Source organism: Salvelinus fontinalis, chromosome 3 (assembly GCF_029448725.1).
Source record: "Salvelinus fontinalis isolate EN_2023a chromosome 3, ASM2944872v1, whole genome shotgun sequence".
Taxonomy (NCBI): domain Eukaryota; kingdom Metazoa; phylum Chordata; class Actinopteri; order Salmoniformes; family Salmonidae; genus Salvelinus; species Salvelinus fontinalis.
This window is the reverse complement of record NC_074667.1, coordinates 795,225-817,288: the sequence shown is the minus strand read 5'-3', so window position 1 is coordinate 817,288 and position 22,064 is coordinate 795,225. Positions and strand designations below refer to the sequence as shown.

The following is a 22,064-nucleotide window of genomic DNA, read 5'->3' as shown; positions in this document are numbered from 1 at the left end:
TCCAAGTCTGCTGTCTCCATATGCTTCAAGATGGCCACCTTTGTTCCTGTACTCAAGAAGGCAAAGGTAACTGAACTAAATGACTATAGCCCCTTAGCACTCACTTCTGTCATCATGAAGTGCCTTGAGAGACTAGTCAAGGATCATATCACCTCCACCTTACCTGTCACCCTAGACCCACTTCAATTTGCATATCGCCCCAATAGGTCCACAGACGATGCAATCGCCATCAGACTGCCCTATCCAATCTGGACAAGAGGAATATCTATGTAAGAATGCTGTTAATTGATTATAGCTCAGCATTTTAACTCACAGTACCCTCAAAGCTCATCATTAAGCTTGAGGCCCTGGGTCTCAACCCCGCACTGTGAAATTGGGTCCTGGACTTTCTGACAGGCTGCCCCCAGGTGGTGAAGGTAGGACACAACATCTCCACTTCGTTGATCCTCAACACTAGGGCCCCACAAGGGTGCGTGCTCAGTCCCCTCCTGTACTCCCTATTCATCCATGACTGCATGGCCATGCACCCCTCCAACTCAATCATCAAGTTTGCAGATGACACAACAGTAGTGGGCTTGATTGCCAACAACGATGAGACAGCCGACAGGGAGGAGGTGAGGGCACTCAGAGTGTGGTGTCAGGAAAACAACCTCTCACTCAACGTCAACAAAACAAAGGAGATGATCGTGGACCTCAGGAATCAGCAGAGGGAGCATCCCCCTCATCCACAACGACGGGACAGCAGTGGAGTACATATCACTGACAAACTGAAATGGTCCACCCACACAGACAGCGTGGTAAAGAAGGCGCAACATCGCCTCTTCAAATTCAGGAGGCTGAAGAAATTTGGCTTGACACCTAAGACCCTCACAAACTTTTACAGATGTACAATTGAGAGCATCCTGTCGGGCTGTATCACCACTTGGTACGGCAACTGCACCGCCCACAACCGCAGGGCTCTCCAGAGGGTGGGGCGGTCTGCACAACGCATCACCTGCCCTCCATGACATCTTTAGCACTCATGTCACAGGAAGGCCAAAAAGATCATCAAGGACACGAGCCACTGCCTGTTCACCACGCTACAATCCAGAATGCGATGTCAGTACAGGTGCATAAAAGTGGGGACCAAGAGATAGAAGCAATATTTCAATCTCAAGCCTCAATCTCTTGCATTACTCATCTCATATGTATATACTGTACTCTATACTATCTTATCCTATGCCGGTCATCCATATATTCATATTTTTATTCCATTTCTTTACTTAGATTTGTGTGTATTAGGTAATTGTTAAGGAATTGTTAGATATTACTTGTTAGATGTTGCGGCACTGTCGGAACTAGAAGCACAAGCATTTCGCAACATTCGCAATAACATCTGCAAACCATGTGTATGTGACCAATAACATTTGATTTTATTTGAATTTTATTTGTTGAATATAATAGTTTTTCTTGAGTGTATTTTTAACAAAGCTGAGATGTACTTTGAAGTGTAGGAATACTGGTAAGATCAGTAGGAAGATCATAATGCCTTGAACCAAGAGGTTGTGAGTTCAAATCCCAGGTAAGGACGTGTTGAATAAGAATTAGTATATAAATAAACACAATGAGGTCAAATACAAATAAATATGCATTTGGAAAGTTTCCAAATATTTTAACGTTACATCCTTATGCTAAAATGGATTCAATTATTTAAACATAATACCCCATAATGACAAAGTGAAAACATGTTTTTAGAATATTTTTGCAAATAAAATCAACAATTAAATAACGACCTTATTTACATAGGTATTCAGACCCTTTGCTATGATATTCTAAATTGAGCTCAGGTGCATCCTGTTTCCATTGATCATCCTGGAGATGTTTCTACAACTTGTTTGGAGTCCACCTGTGGTAAATGCAATTGATTGGACATGATTTGTAAAGGCACACACCTGTCTATATAAGGCCCCACAGTTGACAGTGTATGTCAGAGCAAAAACTAAGCCATGAGGTCGAACAAATTGTCCGTAGAGCTCTGAGACAGGATTGTGTCGAGGCATAGATCTGGGGGAGGGAACCAAAAAATTCCTGCAGCATTGAAGGTCCCCAAGAACACAGTGGCCTCCATCATTCTTAAATGGAAGAAGTTTTGAACCATCGAGACTCTTCCTAGAGGTGGCCACCCGTCTAAACTGATCAATCGCGGGAGAAAAGCCTTGTTCAGGGATGTGATCAAGAACCCAATGGTCACTCTGACAGAGCTCCAGAGGTCCTCTGCAGAGATGGGAGATACTTCCAGAAGGACAACCATCTCTGCAGCACTCCCACAATCAGACCTTTATGGTAGTGGCCAGACCAAAGCCACTCCTCAGTAAAAGGCACAAGACAGCCCGTTTGGAGTTTGACAAAAGGAACCTAAGTTTTCTCAGACCATGAGAAACAAGATTCTCTGGTCTGATGAAATCAAGATTTGAACTCTTTGGCCACGTCTGGAGGAAACGTGGCACCATCCCTATGGTGAAGCATGGTGGTGGCAGCATCATGCTGTGGGGATGTTTTTCAGTGGCAGGGCCTTGGAGACTAGTCAGGATCGAGGGAAAGATGAATGGAGCAACGTACAGAGCAATCCTTGATGAAAACCTGCTCTAGAGCGCCCAGGACCTCAGACTGGGGCGAAGGTTCACCTTCCAACAGGACTACGACCCTAAGCACACAGACAAGGAGTGGCTTCAGGAAAAGTCTCTAAATGCCCTTGAGTGGCCCAGCCAGAGCCCAGACTTGAACCTGATCAAACATCTCTGGCAAGACCTGAATATAGCTGTGCATCGACGCTCCCCATCCAACCTGACAGAGCTTGAGAAGATCTGCAGAGAAGAATGGGAGAAACTCCCCAAATACAGGTGTGCCAAGCTTGTAGCGTCATACCCAAGAAGACTCGAGGCTGTAATCGCTGCAAAAGGTGATTCAACAAAGTACTGAATAAAGGGTCTGAATAATAATGTAACTGTGATATTTCAGTTTTTTTTGTATACATTTGCAAACATGTCTAAAAACCAGTTTTTGCTTTGTCATTATGGGCTATTGTGTTTAAAACAATTTTATACATTTTAGAATAAGGTTCTAATGGAAATGGAAAAAGTCAAGGGGTCTGAATATTTTCAGAAGGCACTGTTTGTAAGTTGAAAACATTATGTTAAAAGATCTGTTAATGTTTCATAGTGATTAACAGGGCATCTCGTGAAAATGTGAATCCACATGTGAAAGGTTATGTGTAAAAATCCACATCTGAAGTGTTCCAAAAACACACGGTTTCACATGATTTCACATGTGAAATTGTATCTGAAAAAAAAAGTGGAGCAAAATGTGGAATTTTACCATGTGTGAAATCATGTGAATTTTCCATAAGGGTCTTCATTTCATAAAGGCTTTGTTCACACAGTCACCTCGGTTCCGATGTCTGGGCATATCTGATACATATCTGATCTTTTCCCCAATGTGTGAACAGCCAAGAAAAAACCATAAACATTGAATCTGATCTTTTGGGTTCCGATTTGAAACACACTCAAGTTTAAGTGGTTTTTCCCTATGTGACCTGCTGTTACCGCGACACCCACCAAAATGTTGAAAGGACCATTGCTTCTGTATGCTATAGGCTGAGAAAGGGTCAACCAATTGTAGGTCAAGGTCGTCTCTGTGTCGTATTTTAATTCACATCTGATATGCTAATTCCTGTGTTCCAGGTATCGCACGCCAAACACTCCTACTCTCAGTGATGAGTTCCGTAAGGACATTGATCGTCTGGGCTCATTATCTAAGACTTCTAAGGCCCAGTATCGCCAGCTGATCTACACCTATGGGACTCACTACATCCGCCAAGTTGACCTGGGAGGCCGGCTGACGATGACCACAGCAATACGCACCTGTCAGGCCTCACATAGTGGCCTCTCTACAAACCAGGTGACTTACTTAGTCTCAATGCCTGCTGTAATAGAGGACATTTTCCGTTAAAGGAAGCTACAGGAATTCAAACAGCAATCTGTAACCATTACGTACCGCCAGATCCGTATACTGTTAGAGCAGGGCTCTTGAACGCTGTTCCTGAAGAGATACCCTCCTTTAGGTTTACATCTATCTAGTCCAGGGCTCTCCAACCCTGTTCCTGGAGAGATACCATCCTGTAGGTTTACATCTATCTAGTCCAGGGCTCTCCAACCCTGTTCCTGGAGAGATACCCTCCTGTAGGTTTACATCTATCTAGTCCAGGGCTCTCCAACCCTGTTCCTGGAGAGATACCCTCCTGTAAGTTTACATCTATCTAGTCCAGGGCTCTCCAACCCTGTTCCTGGAGAGATACCCTCCTGTACGTTTACATCTATATAATCCAGGTTTCTCCAACCCTGTTTTTTTGAAAACTTTCCTCCTGTAGGTTTTTGCTCCAACCCCAGTTGTAACTAACCTGATTCAGCTCATCAACCAGCTAATTATTATAATCAGAGTACTAGATTAGAGCAAAAACCTACAGCACAACATTTTTTGTAACTATTTCTAGAAGTTCAGTTACATTCAGAAAATTCCATTGATTAATATTGCCCACGTAGCAAATGCATCACAGTCTTTTATGGAAGAAACCTTAAAGACAACTCTCTGAATATATGGCTCTGTATTCCTTCTCTCAGGTGGAATCCTGCTTGTCCAGGGGCTTCCAGGTAAACGTTGGGATGTCAGTTTCCTCTAGCGACGAAAGGTGCTCCAAAGTTCTGGACAACCGTGACTCGAAGACCTCCTACAGCTCTGGCTTCCTCAGCCACCACACCAAGGTGATGGGAGGCTCTGGTTGGCCGGGGGAGCTGTCACTCAACCGTAATGACTCAGTGGGGTTCCGTAGTTGGATGAGAACCTTGAAGAACTTCCCGGACGTAATCTACTATTCTCTAATGCCTCTGCACCTGCTCATACCCAACACGGCTGTCCAGCAGGGAGTGAAGGTAACCTTTGGTTGTTGATATACACTGCTCAAAAAAATAAAGGGAACACTTAAACAACACAATGTAACTCCAAGTCAATCACATTTCTGTGAAATCAAAATGTCCACTTAGGAAGCAACACTGATTGACAATAAATGTCACATGCTGTTGTGCAAATGGAATAGACAAAAGGTGGACATTATAGGCAATTAGCAAGACACCCCCAATAAAGGAGTGATTCTGCAGGTGGTGACCACAGACCACTTCTCAGTTCCTATGCTTCCTGGCTGATGTTTTGGTCACTTTTGAATGCTGGCGGTGCTCTCAATCTAGAAGTAGCATGAGACGGAGTCTACAACCCACACAAGTGGCTCAGGTAGTGCAGCTCATCCAGGATGGCACATCAATGCGAGCTGTGGCAAGAAGGTTTGCTGTGTCTGTCAGCGTAGTGTCCAGAGCATGGAGGCGCTACCAGGAGACAGGCCAGTACATCAGGAGACGTGGAGGAGGCCGTAGGAGGGCAACAACCCAGCAGCAGGACCGCTACCTCCACCTTTGTGCAAGGAGGTGCACTGCCAGAGCCCTGCAAAATGACCTCCAGCAGGCCACAAATGTGCATGTGTCAGCATATGGTCTCACAAGGGCTCTGAGGATCTCATCTACAAAAAGTACGATCTTTGTCCACATGTGCAGTTGCAAACCGTAGTCTTGCTTTTTTATGATGGTTTTGGAGCATTGGCTTCTTCCTTGCTGAGCGGCTTTTCAGGTTATGTCAATATAGGACTAGTTTTACCGTGGATATAGATACTTTGTACCTGTTTCCTCCAGCATCTTCACAAGGTCCATTGTTGTTTTTCTGGGATTGATTTGCACTTTTCATAACAAAGTCCGTTCATCTCTAGGAAACAGAACGCATCTCCTTCCTGAGCGGTATGACGGCTGTGTGGTCCCATGGTGTTTATACTTGCGTACTATTGTTTGTACAGATGAACGTGGTACCTTCAGGCGTTTGGAAATTGCTCCCAAGGATGAACCAGACAAGTGGAGGTCTACAATTTTTTTTCTGAGGTCTTGCCTGATTTCTTTTGATTTTCCCATGATGTCAAGCAAATAGGCACTGAGTTTGAAGATAGGCCTTGAAATACATCCACAGGTACACCGCCAATTGACTCAAATTATGTCAATTAGCCTAACAAAAGCTTCCAAAGCCATGACATAATTTTCTGGAAGTTTCCAAGCTGTTTATAGGCACAGTCAACTTAGTGTATGTAAACTTCTGACCCACTGGAATTGTGATACAGTAAATTATAAGTGAAAGAATCTGTCTGAAAACAATTGTTGGAAAAATTACTTGTGTCATGCACAAAGTAGATGTCCTAACCAACTTGCCAAAACTATAGTTTGTTAACAAAAAATGTGTGAAGTGATTGAAAAACTAGTTTTAATGACTCCAACCTAAGTGTATGTAGACGGCGGACGTAAAGGTAATGGCGGACTGAACGAAGTTATGTAGAGCACCTCAAGATAAAACATAATATTCGAAATATCTGCTAATTAGACTAAAATATTAGCACTACATAATCTGGTGGGTGATAACCATCAATCTGGATAATAACACAAAACAAATCCTAAGACTAGAGACATTTATCGACAAATATTATGAAAACAAGCAACACCCAAACATGACGGAGAGTAAGACAGGGGAACCGATTCGAAAACGTGACTCTTCAACAGACACTGATGATCTAATATTCTCACCACCGGCAATGGTAAAGGTCGAAACCGATCTGTTAAAATCAATAAATGACAAACTGGGTATACTTGAATTAGTTAGTAAGGATATAAAAGAGTTGAAGGCAAGCCTAGAGATGAGTGATGAAAAAGCTGCGGCATTGGAGAAGGAAACACACAAGCTAAAAGGGACAGTCAATAAGATTGAAACCGAAATGAATGAAATTAAAAAGGAGAACACCGTTCTGAAGGAAGCCTTACTGGACATACAAACTAGATCCATGAGAGAGAATTTGGTACTTACAAATATCCAAGAGAAAGAAGGAGAAGTTCCTGAATCTGTAGTTAGAGAGTTCCTTCTTGCAGCGCTTCAGATTCCACGCGAAGTTATCGACAAGATCCAACTTGAACGTGTACACCGCCTCGGACAGAGAGGGCAGAGGTACGAACGCCCAATCGTTGCCAAACTTGCTTCATTTAAAGATAAAATAATGGTTAAAACCCTGGGTAAAAGACTTGCTGGGACCAAAATTGGCATGAATGATCAGTTTCCGAAGGAAATTGCAGAACGGCGCAAAGTTCTGTATCCAATTTTCAAAGAAAATAGATTAAAGCGAAACGAGTAGCTCTCGTCGTTGATAAACTATATATTGATAACCAGTTGTTCAGAGACACAAAGACTACTCCATGGTTATTTTAAAAATTACAAAGTTCTCATAGATGAGGAAAATAAACACAATTCAAGTTCGGTTATTGATTGTAACAATATAATACAAAATATAGCTTTTCTATAAATCTTCACATATAACTAATTGAACACATGCACTATTTCTACATAGAAAAGATAAAAACTAAGTAAACAGAAGGCACAGTATGTGTGGATGGTGTGGTGTGTGTTTATTTTATTTGTTATGTTTGGAAAGTTGAGTGAGTGAGTAATGAAATGGTTGCATATCCCAGAGCCAATGTATTGCTGTGAGCCGGGTATGAGAGGGCTTTCAATGTTGTTCAGATGATGGATATACTTTTATAATGAATTATACGTCTTATTTATTTATTGTCCTATCATGGGGAACTACATTTTTAAAATAAATTATATCTAATTATTTATTATCCTATTTTAATTGTACGGTCCATGGCCCTATACCCTAGACACCCACATGAATGACCCAGATACTAAGGAGAAGTCCCTAACTGTTTTATGTGCATGCTTTAAGCGGTCTGTATGCAGCCAAAATGATGTCAGAGACCAAGAGCAGCACTGCCCCCTCAAGATTCTGAGCCTGCTTGGCAGGGTTGGTCCTGCAAAGCCAAAGCCCCCTAAAGGGAGAGCATAATAAACAAGGAAATTCTCAAAGCTGCTAATGAGAACCTTGACGACCTTGTACCTAGCCGGTGGGGATTCCGGTGGGGTGCCCCCACCCAGGCAGTGGCAGTGCTGGCAACACTAGCTGCAGTAACCCATGGGGAGGGGGTCACACTCAGAGAGGTTTTTGCGGCCGGAGTCCGTACAGTTCTTCAAATGTAGTAGCCCAAGCCACAAGAGAAAATAACTAGGTAAGATATTAAAATCAAATTTTATTTGTCACATGTGCCGAATAGAACAGGTGAAATGCTTACTTACAAGTCCTTAACCAACAAAGCAGTTCAATAAATATATATTTACCATATACCATATACAGGGAGTACCGGTACAGAGTCAATGTGGAGGCTATATACAGGGGGTACCGGTACAGAGTCAATGTGGAGGCTATTTACAGGGGGCACCGGTACAGAGTCAATGTGGAGGCTATATACAGGGGGTACCGGTACCGAGTCAATGTGGAGACTATATACAGGGGGTACCGGTACAGAGTCAATGTGGAGGCTATATACAGGGGGTACCGGTACCGAGTCAATGTGGAGACTATATACAGGGGGTACCGGTACCGAGTCAATGTGGAGGCTATATACAGGGGGTACCGGTACCGAGTCAATGTGCGGGGATTACAGGTTAGTCGAGGTAATATGTACATGTAGGTAGGGGTAAAGTGACTATGCATTGATAATAAGCAGCGAGTAGCAGCAGTGTAAAACCAACGGGGAGTGGAAAATGTGCCCTGTGCCCTGTTCCCCCTCCTCGCACTCGCCCTGAGGTGCGTGTCCCCAGCCCGGTACCACCAGTTCCGGCACCACGCACCAGGCCTACAGTGCGCCTCCAGGGTCCAGTATGCCCTGTTCCTCCTCCCCGCACTCGCCCTGAGGTGCGTTTCCCCAGCCCGGTACCACCAGTTCCGGCACCGCGCACCAGGCCTACAGTGCGCCTCCACGATCCAGTATGCCCTGTTCCTGCTCCTCGCACTCGCCCTGAGGTGCGTGTCCCCAGCCCGGTACCACCAGCTCTGGCGCCCCGCACCAGGCCTACAGTGCGCCTCCAGGGTCCAGTATGCCCTGTTCCTCCTCCCCGCACTCGCCCTGAGGTGCGTGTCCTTCTTCCAGAGCCGCCCTTCTGTCCTGAGCTGCCAGAGCCGCCCATCTGTCCTGAGCTGCCAGAGCCGCCCGTCAGTCCTGAGCCGCCCGTCTGTCCTGAGCTGCCAGAGCGGCCTGTCTGTCCTGATCTGCCAGAGCCGCCCGTCAGTCAGGAGCTGCCAGAGTCGCCCTCCTGTCCGGAGCTGCCAGAGTCGCCCTCCTGTCCGGAGCTGCCAGAGTCGCCCTCCTGTCCGGAGCTGCCAGAGTCGCCCTCCTGTCCGGAGCTGCCAGAGTCGCCCGTCAGTCCAGAGGCGCCCTTCCGTCAAGTGGCGCCCTCTACGATGGTTTTCACTACGAGGCCCGCTGCGAGGGTCCCCGCTCCAGAGGCGCCACCAAAGTGGGCCAAGACAGAGGTGGAGCGTGGTCCACGTCCTGCACCCGAGCCGCCGCCGTAAAGAAGGCCCACCCGGACCCTCCCCTTTAGAGTCAGGTTTTTGCGGCCGGAGTCCGCACCATTGTGGGGGGGTACTGTCACGCCCTGACCTTAGTATTCTTTGTTTTCTTTATTATTTTGGTTAGGTCAGGGTGTGACGAGGGTGGTATGTGTGTTTTTGTCTTGTCTAAAGTTTTGGTATGTCTAGGTGTGTGTGTGTAGTCTAGGCATTATGTAGGTCTATGGTGGCCTAGATTGGTTCCATATCAGAGGCAGCTGTTTATCATTGTCTCTGATTTGGGATCCTATTTAGGTTGCCATTTTCCAGTTTGGTTTGTGGGTTATTGTCTTTGTGAAGTTGCATGTATGCACTCTTTGTTTATAGCAGTCACGTTCGTTTTGTTATTTTGTTATCTTGTTAGTTTGTTTAGTGTTCTTCGTGTTTAGTCATCTTGTATTAAAAATATGTCCTCACGTCACGCTGCGCTTTGGTCTCCTCACTACTACGATCGTGACACCTGTTGAACGTTGTTTGTCATGTGATTCTATTACCTCAGATATATTTCTATCTTGGAGATTCTTGTCACAGGATGCAGAAATACAACCTAAAATCTGGATCTTAGGTTATATTTTATACATCAATTAATATGTTAACATTTTGTTCAAAATACAAAGGAGGCTGTCCAGGATTACCTGAAGGAGAACACCCTCCCAGAGAGCACCGGGGAACTGTCCTGTGGGGATCGTTACTCTAATCTGGACTCAAACTGCTGCCTCAGGAATGTCTCACAGGGAAGACTGGTGGTGACGGTGGTCAGAGCCTGGAAACTTTATGGAGACTATTATTGGATAGCGGGAGACACTGAAGGGTATGTGATGTTACTGCACAATTTCAATCCTCTGCAGAGATGTAGTGGAAGCTAAACACAAGTAAACCGTTTTCAACCCATCTATCGAGCAACAAGTTTATTGCAGTTTAAATTATCTTTGGTGAACTTCTACTTGGTCACCATCCCGGATCCGGGAGCATCCTCATCAGTAAAAAAGCTGACTAGCATAGCCTAGCATAGCGCCACAAGTAAATACTAGCATATAAATATCATGAAATCACAAGTCCAAGACACCAAATGAAAGATACACATCTTGTGAATCCAGCCATCATTTCCGATTTTTAAAATGTTTTACAGCGAAAACACAATATGTATTTCTATTAGCTAACCACAATAGCCAAACACACAACCGCATATTTTCACCATGTTTCTACCGCATAGGTAGCTTTCACAAAACCAACAAAATAGAGATACAATTAGTCACTAACCAAGAAACAACTTCATCAGATGACAGTCTTATAACATGTTATACAATAGATTTATGTTTTGTTCGAAAATGTGCATATTTGAGGTATAAATCATAGTTTTACATTGCAGCTACCATAAAAAATATCACCAAAGCAGCCAGAATAATTACAGAGAGCAACGTGAAATACCTAAATACTCATCATAAAACATTTATGAAAAATACACGGTGTACAGCAAATGAAAGATAAACATCTTGTGAATCCAGCCAATATTTCAGATTTTTTAAAAGTATTTTACAGCGAAAACACAATATAGAATTATATTAGCTTACCACAATAGCCAAACACACAAATGCATTTATTCACCGCTGTAACGTTCCTGACCTATTTTTATGTTATTTTGATTATGTTTAGTTGGTCAGGGCGTGAGTTGGGGTGGGCATTGTATGTTGTGTGTGTTTGGTTAGTCCATGGGTGTTGTATGTGTATGGGATAGTGTTTGTTAGGTTGTCTAGTTATGTCTATGGCTGCCTAGATTGGGTCTCAATCAGAGACAGCTGTCATTCATTTGTCTCTGATTGGGAGCCAGATTTAAGGTAGCCATAGGCAGTAGGCTTTTGTGGGTGTTTGTTCCTGTGTCCTCACAGGACAGTTGAAGGTTAGTCTCATTTGTTGTTTTGTAGTTTTGTAGTGTATTGTTTTGCTGTTTTCATTAAAAGATGGCTTATTTCCCTCAATCCGCATCTTGGTCCTATCCATGCTCCTCCTCGTTTGAGGAGGAGAACAACATTTACTGCCTTTACAACCGCAAAGATAGCATTCGCAAAAACCAGCAAAAGGTATAAAATTAATCACTAACCTTGAACAACTTCATCAGATGACAGTCTTATAACATCAGGTTATACAATACACTTATGTTTTCTTCGAAAATGTGCATATTTAGAGCTGCAAACCGTGGTTATACATTGTGAATATGTAGCATCGATTCACCAGAATGTCCGGAGCTATTTTGGACACTCACCTAATCTGACCAAAGACCTCATCGTAAACTTTACATTAAAATACTTGTTTTATGGCAAATGAAAGATACACTGGTTCTTAATGCAACTGCCGTGTTAGAGTTTTAAAAATAACTTTACCATAACAAACAGCTTGCGTTATTGCGAGACAGCGCTCGCCAAAACGGCGGAGAATAGGAATCAACATTTTCCACAGAAATACGAAATAACATCATAAAATGTTCTTACTTTTGCTGAGCTTCCATCAGAATGTAGTACAAGGGGTCCTTGGTCCAGAATAAATCGTTGTTTGGTTTTAGAATGTCCTTTTCTTCTGTCGAATTCGCGCCACAATGCTAGCCAAGCTTGATAACGTTCCCATCTTCTCCCGAAGAACGGAAAACTCCAAAAGTCCCAATAAACGTTGAATACACCGATAAAACTCAGTTGAAAAAACCTACTTTACGATGTTATTATCACATGTATCAAATAAAATCAGAGCAAGAGATATTCGCCGTGTAAACCGAACGCTTATCAGAAGACAATATGGAGGTACTTCGCGCGCCTTGGTAGACAAAGGAAATTCCTGACCTGCCACTCCAGAAGCTCTTGTTCGACCTCAGATCAAGCTAGACACCCCATTCCACCTTCCACTGCCTTTTGACATATAGTGGAAGGCGTATGAAGTGCATGCATATCGATACATATAAGGCAATTGAATAGGCAGGCCCTGAAACAGAGCCTCGTTTTCAGATTTTTCACTTCCTGCATGGACGTTTGCTGCAAAATGAGTTCTGCTTTACTCACAGACATAATTCAAACAGTTTTAGAAACTTCTGAGTTTTCTAGTGTTTTCCATCCAATAGTAATAATAATATGCATATTGTATGATCTAGAAAAGAGTACGAGGCCGTTTCATTTGGGCTTTCGATTTTTCCCAAAGTGAAAACAGCGCCCCCCTATTGACAAGAATTGTTTGTTACCAGGTTTTGTTATTACGCCCGTTTATTTCGTGGTATTTTTCCAGCACCATAGTATTGTGTTTATACTGGTGTTTTTTCTTGTATTAAATACCTTGTGCATCTCAGCTCTCCTGCGCCTGACTTCTTTCACCAGTTACCCACAGCCTTGACAGATGCTCAAACAAGCGTGATCATTTTCCGTTACAAGTCTTTTATTCTCTATAGAGTGTACTACACTCTTAAAAAAAAGGGTTCCAAACGGTTTATTCGGCTGACCCCATAGGAGAACCCCTTTTGGTTCCATGTAGAATCCTCTAATCCTCTACATCCTCTAAGAACCCTTTTAGATTCTAGATAGCACCTTTTTTTCTAAGAGTGTACTTTGTACACTATATAGGGATTAGGGATCCAGTTGGGATCACAAGCAATATGTGCCAACTGGAGTAGCCCCTCCCTCATTCCACGGAGGGCCGAGTGTCTACGGGTTTTCTCTCCTCCCTTGTATTTGATTGATGAATTAGTAATTAATTAGTAAGGAAATCCCCTCACCTGGTTGTCTTAAGTCTTCATTGAAAGGAACTGAAACCAGTATAGACTAGGTCCTCCATGGAATGAGTTTGATCCTCCTCTTGTGGAATGCCATAGTATTTGAATATTTACAGTTTGTTTCCAACTTCCTGTTTCTCCACCTGCTACAGGTACGCTGTGGTCACCTACGGTTCCAAGACCCATAAGACCAATGTGATTTATTCCAACAATCCTGTCTGGAATGCTACCTTTGACATGGGTCCCTTTGACAAAAACCTGAGTCTAAAGGTGGAGGTCTGGGATGAAGATCCTGCGTCTAAAGATGACAACCTGAGGGGCTGTACCGTCGACCTCGAGCAGGGAACACACGAACGCTGGTGTAACAAAAGCGGGGGGGGGCTTTTATTTCCTGTACACCCTCACCTGTGACCCTTACCTGACCGGGGATAAGTGTGAAAAATACAAACCTTCCACCCCCACAGCACACAAACCTTCCACCCCCACAGTACACTCTACTCCACTCTACAGTAAGAGTGTGCATCTCTTATCTACCTTTTCTGTCCAGAGTTCAGTACTAAGATACCTATGGTTCTTTTACATCTCTGTATAATGTACCCCTCACAACACACTGGAGTAAATTCATTCCAGGCGGTGGGTCTGTTGCCTGTACAGCTCACCAGGAACCACGTTGACAACCAGGGGAATCATTAGAATATGTTTTCCCCTGGGTGGTACCTGGTGCATCTTTCTCCCCCCTCAATCTTCCAATCATGTCTTTATATGTCATGTGTAATCAGGGAGGATATAGGATTCAGCTGACTATATAATAATTATTCACACCAAAGCTTGTCTATGACCTAAACAAATTACATTGTACCTTATATTTACATGGCGGCTGTCAAACGATTAAAATACTATATGTATAAATATGAAAATTGATAGAGCTACTCTATAGCCACTGCTTTTAACCATTTCTTTATTCAGTCTGGACTAGATGTGGGGTAAAAGTTGACAGTGAGCGACTTCTTTAACACCCAATGCGAAGACTCACTTTAAATGTTTGACATGATTTTACTGGAGATGAAGGTTTGAAAACCTCTAAAGTCAAAGATGTCTCTGGTTTTGATCATGTGTTCTTTAAAACACTTAATGATATTTAAACATCACCAATAACACATCAAATGAATCTATCCATAAACCAAGGTATCATCCCAAGGGAATGGAAGTCAGCTGCTGTTACCACCATGTTCAAGTCTGGAGATTGTTTTAAGGTCAATAATTATAGACCTAGAAGTATTTCACCAATTGTTTCAAAGGCTGCAGAGAGAGTGTAGTTGCTGAGAAATTGACTGGTCCCTTGAATACTAGTGATTTCTCATTGTAACCCATGCAATTCGACTTCAGAGATGGTCTTTTTTGGAGAAGGTTTAAATACAAATTTGACAAAGGTGAAGTGGGAGGAGCTGTGTTTTATATATTTTCTAAAAGCATTTGACACTGTTAATCACAGAATACTACTCTCTAAACTACCAAAGTTACATTTCTCAACCAATGCTTTAAAATGGATGTATTAGTTTATGTGACAGAATACAGTGTTTGAATCAAGCAGAAAGTCTAATTGTCTGGCAACTGCACAATGGGGTCCCACATTGATCCGTTTTAGGGCCTTTACACTTTAGGTTATATATAAAGGACATGCTCCATGTGTAACGGATGTGAAATGGCTAGCTAGTTAGCGGGGTACGCGCTAGTAGCATTTCAATCAGTTACGTCACTTGCTCTGAGACTTTAAGTAGGGTTTCCCCTTGCTCTGCAAGGGCCGCCGCCTTTGTGGAGCGATGGGTAACGATGCTTCGTGGGCGACCGTTGTTGATGTGTGCAGAAGGTCCCAGGTTCGCGCCCGTGTCGGGGCGAGGGGACGACGTAAAGTTATCTGTTACACATGTGTCGCGGTGTTGACATATAATATGCAGATGATATTGTTATATACACATGCCGCAAGTGAAAAATAATATCTGCCCAGGGACTACAGATAGACAGTTGTCTCAATCTGGCATATTTACAGAACTGTTCATTGATGTGTATTTTCCCTGTTAAATAAATATATTAATCAAATGACTTGAGTTGTGGTGTTGTACTCTCTGACTGTAGGGTTGTGCTGCAGTTACTCAGTCTGTCCTGTAGATGGCAGCACTGCTACAGCTGCAGTTACTCAGTCTGTCCTGAAGATGGCAGCACTGCTACAGCTGCAGTAACTCAGTCTGTCCTGTAGATGGCAGCACTGCTACAGCTGCAGTAACTCAGTCTGTCCTGAAGATGGCAGCACTGCTACAGCTGCAGTAACTCAGTCTGTCCTGTAGATGGCAGCACTGCTACATCTGCAGTAACCCAGTCTGTCCTGAAGATGGCAGCACTGCTACAGCTGCAGTAACTCAGTCTGTCCTGTAGATGGCAGCACTGCTAGAGATACATAATCTTTTATGGCATCCATCAGCCACAGATCTAGGAGCAGTTTAACCTATACACATCATAATACGAAGAGGGAAGGAGAAAAAGTTTGGGAAAGAGAGAGGAACGGGAGCAAGAGAGAGGGAGGAACAGAAGGAGACAAGGGGAAGAAGAGAGAGAGGGAGGAACAGAAGGAGAGAGGGGGAAGAAGAGAGAGAGAGAGGGAGGAAGAGCAGGATACAGGGGGAAGAAGAGAGAGAGAGGGAGGAAGAGCAGGATACAGGGGGAAGAAGAGAGAGAGAGGGAGGAAGATCAGGATACAGGGGGAAGAAGAGAGAGAGAGGGAGGAAGAGCAGGATACAGGGGGAAGAAGAGAGAGAGGGAGGAAGAGCAGGATACAGGGGGAAGAAGAGAGAGGGGGAGGAAGAGCAGGATACAGGGGGAAGAAGAGAGAGAGAGGGAGGAAGATCAGGATACAGGGGGAAGAAGAGAGAGAGAGGGAGGAAGAGCAGGATACAGGGGGAAGAAGAGAGAGGGGGAGGAAGAGCAGGATACAGGGGGAAGAAGAGAGAGGGAGGATGAGAGGGGGAAGAAGAGAGAGGGAGGAACAACAGGATACAGGGGAAAGAAGAGAGAGAGAGGGAGGAAGAGCAGGATACAGGGGGAAGAAGAGCGATAGAGGAGGAAGAGCAGGAGACAGGGGGAAGAAGAGAGAGAGAGGGAGGAAGAGCAGGATACAGGGGGAAGAAGAGAGAGAGAGGGAGGAAGAGCAGGATACAGGGGGAAGAAGAGAGAGGGAGGATGAGCGGGGGAAGAAGAGAGAGAGAGAGAGGAACAACAGGAGACAGAAGGAAGAGAGAGGGAGGGAGGAAGAGCAGGATACAGGGGGAAGAAGAGAGAGAGAGGGAGGAAGAGCAGGATACAGGGGGAAGAAGAGAGGGAGGAAGAGCAGGAGACAGGGGGAAGAAGAGAGAGAGAGGGAGGAAGAGCAGGATACAGGGGGAAGAAGAGAGAGAGAGGGAGGAAGAGCAGGATACAGGGGGAAGAAGAGAGAGAGAGGGAGGAACAACAGGATACAGGGGGAAGAAGAGAGAGAGAGAGAGGGAGGAAGAGCAGGATACAGGGGGAAGAAGAGAGAGAGAGGAGGAAGAGCAGGATACAGGGGGAAGAAGAAAGAGAGAGGGAGGATGAAAGGAGGATAGATGCACCAGCAGTTATGCTGGTGCATCAGCTTGAATCTACTAAGAGGCACTTAATTTGACCTGTTCATCTCCCTCTATTAAGAGGACTCTTATTTTGTAAACGTGTCTCTGTACTTTTATTTTGTTTGGTGTCTGTCTGATGCTTTTGCTGTGGGTGGGTTCCAGATACACGAGGGGTGTGTTCAGTTCAATAAACGTTGCATGACAGTTTGTATTGAACCATTAGTTTCCCCTAAACATTGTGCACAGTCCTTTAATGGCCTTTGAGATACATTATGTTTGCTCCATTTGTGAGGTGAGGTGTGACCGCACCAATATGGGTGGTGAGGTGTGACCGGACCAATATGAGTGGTGAGGTGTGACCGGACCAATATGGGTGGTGAGGTGTGACCGGAGCAATTTGGCTGGTGAGGTGTGACCGGAGCAATATGGGTGGTGAGGTGTGACCGGAGCAATTTGGGTGGTGAGGTGTGGCCGGAGCAATATGGGTGGTGAGGTGTGACGTGATTAATATGGGTGGTGAGGTGTGACTGGACCAATATGGGTGGTGGGGTGTGACTTTGACCAATATGGTTGGTGAGGTGTGACCAGACCAGTATGGGTGGTGAGGTGTGACCTGATTAATATGGGTAGTTAAGTGTGACCTGATTCAAATGGGTGGTGAGGTGTGACATGATTGAAATGGGTGGTGAGGTGTGACCTGATTAATATGGGTAGTTAAGTGTGACCTGATTAATATTGGTGGTGAGGTGTGACATGATTAATATGGGTGGTGAGGTGTGACCTGATTAATATGGGTGGTGAGGTGTGACCTGATTAATATGGGTGGTGAGGTGTGACCTGATTAATATGGGTGGTGAGGTGTGACCTGATTAATATGGGTTGTGAGGTGTGACCTGATTAATATGGGTGGTGAGGTGTGACCTGATTAATATGGGTGGTGAGGTGTGACCTGATTAATATGGTCGGTGAGGTGTGACCTGGTTAATATGGGTGGTGAGGGGTGACCTGATTAATATGGGTGGTGAGGTGTGACCGGAGCAATTTGGGTGGTGAGGCGTGACCGGAGCAATTTGGGTGGTGAGGTGTGACCGGACCAATATGGGTGGTAGGGTGTGACGTGATTAATATGGGTGGTGAGGTGTGACTGGACCAATATGGGTGGTGGGGTGTGACTGGACCAATATGGTTGGTGAGGTGTGGCCAGACCAGTATGGGTGGTGAGGTGTGACCTGATTAATATGGGTAGTTAAGTGTGACCTGATTCAAATGGGTGGTGAGGTGTGACATGATTGAAATGGGTGGTGAGGTGTGACCTGATTAATATGGGTAGTTAAGTGTGACCTGATTAATATGGGTGGTGAGGTGTGACCTGATCAATATGGGTGGTGAGGTGTGACCTGATTAATATGAGTGGTGAGGTGTGGCCTGATTAATATGGGTGGTGAGGTGTGACCTGATTAATATGGGTGGTGAGGTGTGACCTGATTAATATGGGTGGTGAGGTGTGACCTGATTAATATGGGTGGTGAGGTGTGACCTGATTAATATGGGTGGTGAGGTGTGACATGATTAATATGGGTTGTGAGGTGTGACCTGATTAATATGGGTGGTGAGGTGTGACCTGATTAATATGGTCGGTGAGGTGTGACCTGATTAATATGGGTGGTGAGGTGTGACCTGATTAATATGGGTGGTGAGGTGTGACCTGATTAATATGGGTGGTGGGGTGTGTCTGGACCAATATGGGTGGTGAGGTGTGACCTGATTAATATGGGTGGTGAGGTGTGACCTGATTAATATGGGTGGTGAGGTGTGACCTGATTCAAATGGGTGGTGAGGTGTGACCTGATCAATATGGGTGGTGAGGTGTGACCATTTAAAATGGCAAAACGTAGCACACTATACAGCAGTCTCAGTGGAACGTACACAGAAACAAAGAACACTGGAACAGAAATTCCTCTAACAGCAGGTCATGTGGACACTGTTCTGACATCAGCAGGCTATCACACCCTTCTAGGAACGTTTTAACAGGGGAGACCCTAAGCCTGGCTGTCCTCTCTTTCCTCTCTCTGCCTCTGACGGATTTCCCCTCTGTCTGAATGTTTATATATACATAAATATAAATCAAAGTTTATTTGTCACGTGCGCCGAATACAACAGGTGTAGACCTTACAGTGAAATGCTTACTTAATTACCAACTGTGCAATTTTTAAGTGAAAAAATAGGTATTATGTGAACAATAGATAAGTAAAGAAATAAAAACAACAGTAAAAAGACAGTGAAAAATAACGGTAGTGAGGCTATATACAGTAGTGAGGCTATAACAGTAGTGAGGCTATATACAGTAGAGAGGCTATATACTATAGCAAGGCTATATACAGTAGTGAGGCTATAACAGTAGTGAGGCTATATACAGTAGTGAGGCTATATACAGTAGTGAGGCTATAACAGTAGTGAGGCTATATACAGTAGTGAGGCTATATACAGTAGTGAAGCTATAACGGTAGTGAGGCTATATACAGTAGTGAGGCTATAACAGTAGTGAGGCTATATACAGTAGTGAGGCTATAACAGTAGTGAGGCTATAACAGTAGTGAGGCTATATACAGTAGTGAGGCTATATACAGTAGTGAGGCTATAACAGTAGTGAGGCTACATACAGTAGAGAGGCTATATACAGTAGTGAGGCTATATACAGTAGTGAGGCTATATACAGTAGTGAGGCTATATACAGTAGCGAGGCTATATACAGTAGTGAGGCTATATACAGTAGTGAGGCTATAACAGTAGTGAGGCTATATACAGTAGTGAGGCTATATACAGTAGAGAGGCTATACATAGTAGTGAGGCTACATACAGTAGAGAGGCTATATACAGTAGTGAGGCTATAACAGTAGCGAGGCTATAACGGTAGTGAGGCTATATACAGTAGTGAGGCTATAACAGTAGCGAGGCTATAACAGTAGTGAGGCTACATACAGTAGCGAGGCTATAACGGTAGTGAGGCTATATACAGTAGTGAGGCTATAACAGTAGCGAGGCTATAACAGTAGTGAGGCTATAACAGTAGAGAGGCTATATACTATAGCAAGGCTATATACAGTAGCGAGGCTATATACAGTAGAGAGGCTATATACAGTAGTGAGGCTATATACAGTAGTGAGGCTATATACAGTAGAGAGGCTATATACAGTAGAGAGGCTATATACAGTAGTGAGGCTATAACAGTAGTGAGGCTATATACAGTAGAGAGGCTATATACTATAGCAAGGCTATATACAGTAGCGTGGCTATATACAGTAGTGAGGCTATATACAGTAGTGAGGCTATATACAGTAGTGAGGCTATATACAGTAGTGAGGCTATAACAGTAGTGAGGCTATATACAGTAGAGAGGCTATATACTATAGCAAGGCTATATACAGTAGCGTGGCTATATACAGTAGTGAGGCTATATACAGTAGTGAGGCTATATACAGGCACCGGTTAGTCGGGCTGATTGAGGTAGTATGTACATGTAGGTATGGTTAAAGTTACTATGCATGTATGAAAACAGAGAGTAGCAGTAGAGTTAAAGAGGGGTTGACGGGTGGTGGGTGGATGGACACAATGCAGATAGTCCGGGGGCACTGGTTAGTCGGCATAATTGAGGTAATATGTACATGAATGTATAGTTGAAGGGACTATGCTTATTCGATAAACAGAGAGTAGTAGCAGAGTTAAACAGGGGTTAGGGCCATCACTGGGGTCAAGCTTCATGCTATCCAGGACCTCTATACCAGGCGGTGTCAGAGGAAGGCCCTAAAAATTGTCAAAGACCCCAGCCACCCTAGTCATAGACGGTTCTCTCTGCTACCGCACAACAAGCGGAGTGCCAAGTCTAAGTCCAAGACGCTTCTAAACAGCTTCTATCCCCAAGCCATAAGACTCCAGAACAGCTAATCAAATGGCTACCCAGACTGTTTACATTACCCCCCCCCCCCCCCATCAATGCATAGCCACTTTAAACAACCCTACCTACATGTACATGATTATCTCAATTACCTCGACACCGGTGCCCCCGCACATTGACACATTGACTCTGTACCGGTACCCCCTGTATATAGCCTCCACATTGACTCTGTACTGGTACCTCCTGTATATAGTCTCCACATTGACTCTGTACCGTAACACCCTGTATATAGCCTCCACATTGACTCATTGACTCTGTACCGTAACACCCTGTATATAGCCTCCACATTGACTCTGTACCGGTACCCCTGTATATAGCCTCCACATTGACTCTGTACCGGTACCCCTGTATATAGCCTCCACATTGACTCTGTACCGGTACCCCTGTATATAGCCTCCACATTGACTCTGTACCGGTACCCCTGTATATAGCCTCCACATTGACTCGTTTCCGGTACCCCCTGTATATATCCTCCACATTGACTCGTTTCCGGTACCCCCTGTATATTGTCTCCACATTGACTCTGCACCGGTACCCCCTGTATATTGCCTCCACATTGACTCTGTACCTGTGTCCCCTGTATATTGTCTCCACATTGACTCTGTACCGGTACCCCCTGTATATTGCCTCCACATTGACTCTGTACCTGTGTCCCCTGTATATAGCCTCCACATTGACTCTGTACCGGTACCCCCTGTATATATCCTCCACATTGACTCGTTTCCGGTACCCCCTGTATATTGCCTCCACATTGACTCTGTACCGGTACCCCCACTATTATTATTTACCGGTGCTCTTAATTATTTGTTTTCTTACCCCTTACTTTTAAATTTTTTAATTTAGGTATTTTCTTAAAACTGCATCGTTGGTTAAGGGCTTGTAAGTAAGCATTTCACCTGTTGTATTCGGCACACAATACATTTTGATTTGATTTGATTTGTAATAGAAGAAGGACGTCCTCATAGTAATGGGTGGAAAGGAAGGAGTGGAATGGTATCTAACACGTGGTTTCCATGTGCTTGATACCATTTCATTTTCTCCATTCCAGACATTATTATGAGCCATCCTCCCCTCACCAGCCTCCTGTGCTGTACAGAAAGTGTCAATTTTGCATTTGGG

The 22,064-nt window shown here is 44.2% G+C and overlaps 1 pseudogene; it reads left to right on the top strand.

The window, feature by feature from the left end:
• The window catches only part of LOC129835550 (perforin-1-like), a 34,363-nt pseudogene extending 18,905 nt beyond the window's left edge, over positions 1 to 15,458 (top strand).
• The last annotated feature ends 6,606 nt before the right edge of the window (positions 15,459 to 22,064 follow it).